This window comes from Rattus norvegicus, chromosome 15 (assembly GCF_036323735.1).
Source record: "Rattus norvegicus strain BN/NHsdMcwi chromosome 15, GRCr8, whole genome shotgun sequence".
Classification (NCBI taxonomy): Eukaryota; Metazoa; Chordata; class Mammalia; order Rodentia; family Muridae; genus Rattus; species Rattus norvegicus.
This window is the reverse complement of record NC_086033.1, coordinates 80918207-80925574: the sequence shown is the minus strand read 5'-3', so window position 1 is coordinate 80925574 and position 7368 is coordinate 80918207. Positions and strand designations below refer to the sequence as shown.

At 41.8% G+C, this 7368-nt stretch overlaps 1 non-coding gene across 1 annotated transcript; it reads left to right on the top strand.

Moving 5' to 3' along the window:
- Positions 1-3876: 3876 nt before the first annotated feature.
- On the top strand, positions 3877-4735 carry Setl1 (SET-like protein 1). The gene has a single exon (NR_171897.1). It is a non-coding gene; the product is annotated as an SET-like protein 1, transcript variant 1, non-coding (transcript).
- The last annotated feature ends 2633 nt before the right edge of the window (positions 4736-7368 follow it).

Here is a 7368-nt window from a genome sequence, read left to right as displayed (position 1 = left end):
GGGGGAACTGTAATCTATCTCAGAGCATAGTTTAGGAACAGCAATGAGACACATGCATTTTCTCCTGAGTCTCTGATTTTGCACTGATCCAATTCTCCCATTCTTGAGAACCCCAAAATGACTGAGGCTGGTCTACAGCAGTGTTTTGCTCTACTTTTGTGAATATTATCTAGAAAAGTTTTGTTTTCACATTGATACACCAACTAAGTGGTGCTTTCAGTGAAGAAACAGGGAAATCTTGGGGGAAAAAAAGTTTGAATCCCTTCATGGGTCTACAATGGACATTTCAGTAGAGTTCTGCCTAGTGTCCAGGTTGGGTGAGTAAAAGCCAAGGAACTCACTTTGTTAATTTTTTTCCACCTTTATTAAATTGGGTATTTCTTATTTACATTTCAAATGTTATTCCCTTTCCCAGTTTCCAATCCAACATCCCCCAGCCCCTCCCATTCCCCTTCTCTATGGGTGTTCCCCACCCCATTTTATTGGTATGATAAAATATCATGGCAACTTAAAGATGTTTTTTTGGGGAGGGGGGAACCTTACGATTTCAAAAGAATAGGAGTCTATCACAATCATGACAATAGGAAGGCAGGCATTACAGTGGAGAGGAATCTTCGAGTTCCCATACCAATCTATGAACAGGAAGCAAACACTTCAGTGGTGGTGACAAGAGGCTTTTGATACCCCAAAGCCCCCGCCCCGACCGCAGGTGATAAATCTGTGTGGTTCTGCTTTCCACCTGACTGCTGTTCAGACAGATGGATCAGAAGGGCGCTAGGCTACACTATATCCACACCATCATGAGAGGGCAGGGGTTGTGGAACACACCCTGAGTTGGGGGCCCCAGCCCAGTTGAGAAACAGCCCAGACTGAGGCTGACGAGGTTCCCAAACACCCTAGCTGGCTATGAACCTGGGCCAGGAGAGGGGGAACTCTGGTTTAGCTCAGGGGTGAGTGTCTGTATAGGGAGGTGTCCAGAGGGCAGAGGAGCTTTCTTGAGGAGACTTAGGCAGCATATGAAGAAAGCTTTCCTCCACAGTGGTTCTTGATGAGAGAGACAGTCCTTGTTTGTCCAAACTGTTTGTTCATTGTTCATGGTGGAAAATGGGTGGATAGGACCAGAGATTAATACCTTTTGCATGAAGGAATGTCGGGAAAATAAGCTAATTGGCTAAAACCTCAGGGCCAGCCCATCTAAATACCTCATCAGCATGGAGAGCTCTGTGCTCTGTGCTCTGTGCTAAGTGACTAGCTGTACTGGTTCTCATGTTGGGGGTCATGGTCACATGTTCTGGGGCAGTAACTGGGTTGGGAGTAGATGAAATGCCTACCTTTCTCAGATGTAAGAATTTACTGGGTTTCTTAATTTGCTCAACTTTTCCAGTTTTTGTCTAGTGACCTGGTTCTACTTACCCCACATATCTTCCAGCAAGACTGCATGTGTGCAGCATGTGCAGTGGCCAAAAGATGGAGTTAAACCCTTGTAATTGTATTTGAAGACAGTCATTTATAACCAAGTGGGTAGTGGGAATCAAACCTGCATCCTCTATAAGAGCAGACAGTGTTTGTAATTACTGTGTCATTTTTCCAGACTGAATTTTATAATTTGAAAAGCAAACATGTGGTACTGAATTCTATGATCCTATATTTTGCTTTTAAGTTTTTTTAAAAATTTAAACTCGTTCTCTGATGATTTTGTGTGTGTATGTGTGTTTGCATATATATATATATAGTATTCTAGTAATGCTCATTTATAGCCCATTTTATATCTCTCCTATCCCTATTTATACCTTTCTTTTCCTTGTCTATCCCTTGCTCAAATTGTTGAACTTTGCTTTTGTCATATGATGCATTTAGTTTACCGGACCATCTGTATGACCTAATAAACATATCCTTTGGGTCACCCATGATCAGACAACTGTGATTATAAACAAATTAATGGGAGAAAAGATGACGAAGTGAAAGCAGTGATAATCAATGCTACGCCTTCTTTCTTCTACGCATTTCTTTATTTGTTTTTTCTTCTCCAGATTTAAAAAAAAACAAAAGTTCACTGGTTAATGTATATAAATGTATATAAATGTATATAAATGTAGGTCTATATGATTTGTATCGATGTGCATATATGATGCTCATGAATGTGTTTGTGTATGTGTGTGTACGTATGAATGAATGAATGAATGAATGAATGTGTGTGTGTTTATTTTTTATGGACAATGTGTGTGAATTCCTATGGTGTCAATCTTCATGTTCTACCCTATTTGTGACAAGTTACTGCTTTTCCTTGTTGGCCACTGTTTACACAGTTTTCCCAGCCTGTTAACTTAGAGACTGTACTGTCTCTACCTCACATCTCCCCAGATGTCATGACACAGAGTGCTACCTGCTTTATGTAGAACAGTACAAGTTGGGCTCTCACACTTGTGTGGCAAGAACTTCACCATTAGTCCAGGTACCATAAATTTGAATTTTGTTCTGGGTATTTATTAGAGATGTATGTTCTGCTTCCTTTCTCATTCAATTAAAGTTTTATTTCTAAGATCCCTTTTGGTCCTTTTTACCAAAGGCATAAATGTAATTAATTGCATTAACAGTTTTTAAGTATTTTAAGATTTGCAAGAGGTGTTTTATTTTGATCATGTGTCACTTAGCGGTGAGACTGTGTTCCGAGAAATGAGTCATGGGGTGATTTCATTTTTATATGAACACCATACAGGATACTTACAAAATCCAAGACTGATATGACATCATTATGAGATGCAATTTATGAAACCATAAGTAATAGATATAGCCTGACATTGAATTAGAGACACTCATGCTTCAGAGAACGTTTAGTGATTGTATAGGGAAACTGTCTCAAGCAAAGAGTCACATGTGCAATTTCGACAATTTAGAGAGAGAATATGAAGCAAAATCAAGATATATAAAAAACTATGAGGCAAAACTGATGTATGTTCCTAAGAATCCCTCCAGATTGTTATCAGAAAGGATACATATAAGTCACATAGCAGAATGCCCCAGCATCGTACCGAAACTGTTGACACACAGGGAAAAATCAATTGGAAGCTTACTTTTATGTACCAGGTATAATTGTCCTTCTAGAAGCTTACTGCTGAATAAGATCACCCTTTCTAGTTTTTTGTGAACTCTGGCTGGCCAGGTCACCTCAGCCATTCTGGCTCAAAACTCCATACAAAGCTGACTGATTCAAGTTGGCTTCTATTACAGTAATTATTAAAAAATGAATCTAACATCCCACACTAGTGCCGGCACCTAGGACCACTTTCATTAGTGGGTATATTCATCTCAGCGGTGGCCCGTTCTAGGGCACTATGCCGGGCTACTGCCAACTACTCTCTAGCCTAGGAGGTCTCTCCACCTACCATTGCGAGCCACCCTCTCCCAGCTCCAGCCGGGAGCTCGCTGGTCCCAACAACCTGGTAAAATCATGACTCTAGAGGTTTCTGCAGAGGCTGGCCTATTGCAGCTCCCTGCCACCGACTCTGTCCACACGCCCAGCAACCACCCCTGGTTCCAACAGCTGCTACCCTCTCTTAGCTCTCTTACACTGCTCTGTTTATATTCCCAGCATCCACCCCCTAAGAGTTAGAGCATGAACTCCCAGCAACCCTTTAAAAGCAAGACTCAAAAAGCTTATAATTTAGCGATCAGATTTATATGTTAAATCTCAATCCACAATATGCCCCCACAGTAAACGCAGAGTCAATTAAATAATGATATAAGCCGCCAAATAAATAACATAAGTTGACCTACAAAAATCCATCCCTTAAGAAATATTTATGAGTTCCTGCGAGTTTCCTCCTACTGTGAACATCAGGGCTCTGACTTCCGTCTCCTGGCCACCTCCCTTGCCCCATGGCCCCGAAGCGGCAATCTGCGATCCCGCCTCAGCCCAAGAAACCCAGACCCATTGCTGCCCCGAAGTTGGAGGACAAGTTGGCCTCTCCCAGCCTGCCGAAGGGAGAAAAAGAACAGCAAGAAACTATTGACCATATTGATGAAGTACAAAATGAAATGGACAGACTTAATGAACAAGCCAGTGAGGAAATTTTGAAAGTAGAACAAAAATATAACAGACTCTGCCAACCATTTTTTTTTTCAGAAGAGGTCAGAATTGATCGCCAAAATCCCAAATTTTTGGGTAACAACATTTGTCAACCATCCACAAGTGTCTGCACCGCGTGGGGAGGAAGACGAGGAGGCCCTGCATTATTTGACCAGAGTTGAAGTGACAGAATTTGGAGACATTAAATCAGGTTACAGAATAGATTTTTATTTTGATGAAAATCCTTACTTTGAAAATAAAGTTCTCTCCAAAGAATTTCATCTGAATGAGAGCGGTGACCCGTCTTCAAAGTCCACCGAAATCAAATGGAAATCTGGGAAGGATTTGACAAAATGCTCAAGTCAAACGCCGAATAAGGCCAGCAGGAAGAGGCAGCGTGAAAAGCCAGAGAGCTCCTTTCCCTGGTTTACTGACCGTTCTGACGCAGGTGCTGACGAGTTAGGAGAGGTCGTCAAGGATAATATTTGGCCAAACCCCTTGCGGTCCTATTTGGTTCCCGATATGGATGATGAAGGAGAGGCAGAGGATGATGATGATGACGACGACGAAGAAGAACCGTTGGAAGATATTGATGAAGGAGACAGGGATGAAGGTGAAGAAGATGACGATGAGGAGGAAGGGGAGGAAGGAAGACGAAGGCGAGGATGACTAGCACAGAAGACCGATGGATCCAACCTTCTTTTTCATTTTCTTTTTATTTTCTAAGTTTCTCCAGTCCCTGGGAGCAAGTTTCAGTCCTTTCCTCCCTGTCCCTCTGTGCTCGGTCGCCCTGTTTTTGAGGTCTCAACATCATGGTTCTCAACTAATTTGGGGAAAAATATCTTGAGCAAACTACAACAGGAAAAGAATCTTCGCGTTTCTGTTCTGAGTTCATTTTTATCCTTGTCTCAATCTGTGGATTCAACACCACCACCATGCTCTGTGGGAAGAAAGAAAAGCTCTTCAGTTCCCTCGGCTCTGCTGGAGGCTGGAGGGGGCCAGGCCCCTGTGTAGTCGTGCATAGAATTCTAGCTTTTTCTTTTCTCTGTATATTGGGCTCAGAGATTACACTGTGTCTCTATGTGAACATAGACAGCATTTACCAAAATGTATCTGTCCACTTTCTCTTGTTTAATAAACAGGAAAAAAAAGAAAAAAATGGGTGGGGTATAGACAGTGAGCAAGGGTGGGATTGAGGTGGGGGGGGGTAGGTGGGCCTCTGACAACATGGCTTCTCCTTTGGCATGTTTCATTGTGACGTTTAACAGACATCCTTGCCGTTTAAGGTGACACTTAAAATTCTCTCTTCTTTTTTTTTATCTTTATTAACTTGGGTATTTCTTATTTACATTTCGATTGTTATTCCCTTTCCCGGTTTCCAGGCCATCATCCCCCTAAACCCTCCCCTTCCCCTTCTATATGGGTGTTCCCCTCCCAACCCTCCCCCCATTGCCGCCCTCCCCCCACCAGTCTAGTTCACTGGGGGTTCAGTCTTAGCAGGACCCAGGGCTTCCCCTTCCACTGGTGCTCTTACTAGGATATTCATTGCTACCTATGAGGTCAGAGTCCAGGGTCAGTCCATGTATAGTCTTTAGGTAGTGGCTTAGTCCCTGGAAGCTCTGGTTGCTTGGCATTGTTGTTCATATGGGGTCTCGAGCCCCTTCAAGCTCTTCCACTAAAATTCTCTCCTGATGAAGACCTGAGCCCTGCCACTGGATGGCAGAATCAGCAGAAGCTGTAGGATTTTATTTGGAGTTGGCATTCTCTGTTGTAATTTTTATCTTTAATTTTTTTCTTTTTCTTTCTTTGTCTTATTTTTCTTTTTTGATTTTCACTGGAAGGAAAAAAGAAATGTTGACATGTACAAGTTGCTTTGTTACAATAAAATCAATGTGAATACAAAGGAAAAAAGAAATATTTATAATTACCTCTGGCCATTTAAGGCCACACAGATCTGGGTCATCCTCCTCTGCCGCCATCTTGGTTCTCTTTCTCTGTTTCTCTTCTCCCTCACCTTATAAAAACTTTGTCTCTGCTCTACTTTTTACTTTATTTACAATTACAGGCCTTGCCTGAACTTGTGCCAGCCCTCACCTGAATATAGACATCAATCTACAGGCTTCTCTAGGCTTCTTACTGAATGGTTCTCCTTTGAAAAACTGTCTCTGAGTTCCACAACCAGAACTGCATTGACTACATTGCCTCAACTCAATGGTACTGCACTCACTGGACTGTCCTCTCCCCGACTCTGCACTGTTCTTTTACGTCTCCCTCTTTCCTGTTTTGTGAGAATCCTATCTCTGAGTCTGACTAATTAGGTCAAATATTTCTCTCATTAATCACTTTGCTCCTCAGTTAGACATCGCTTTGAAACATGGCTGCTTCCTTCTATTAACTAATTTTACCTTCGTTGCATGGGATTAAAAGTGTGTATTAAAGGTCCGTCTGTATTACATTCAGAGGGATTAAAAGTGTTTTAGTCCAGCCAGATAATACAGACCTCGAATGTCCGGATGGGATTCCATGCCAGAGTAGCCATGCTGCTGTATTAAAACTCCTACAGGCATCCCTTGAAAGACCTGTCTACAAGGCTGACAATGGCTAGTAGCTAAGAATTTCGATTTGGGAAAATTTTTTTCATCAACTAGAAAGTGTGACCTCCCTGTGTCTTTATTGTATAAGCCATGTAGTCTATGCTGCCAAAGATTATCATTCGGGATTCTAAATTTTAGATACCTGCCAGACAGGTATCTATGATCAATCTCTATGATTGATCCTAAAGAACTCAAGAGATTAAGGTACAATTGATTTATCTTATCTCATTTTATGTCATACCCATTTGAATTTTGTGAGAAATATCACTTCATTCACATTTCAACTAAAGACCCTAACACTATGAACTGTCAAAAATAATTTTATCTACTCAGAGCCTCTGAATTTGAATATATATATTAATAAGGAAAGAGTGACATGACCAGTATGATGGAGTAAGCAATCTGTGACTACATCCTCCATACCAAAATATTTAGACACGGTTGACAGAATCTGGGAGACGTCAGGAATTAAGACTCTGTAGCCATCTCCTACAGCGTTACTCCATACACCGTCCCTTTGTCCTGGCCAACAATTCTAGGAGGAACATCCTGGAACATGCCGACACCAAAGGCCAGGGAATCAGGTGTTCAATCTCCTCTTTTCCTCCAGTTCTATAATCCTAACACAAACTGTGTAAAAACTACCTATTGCCATCCTGTTCCCATCCTCTGGGTTCTGCATAAATCCTAGTGGCACACTAGCTTTCC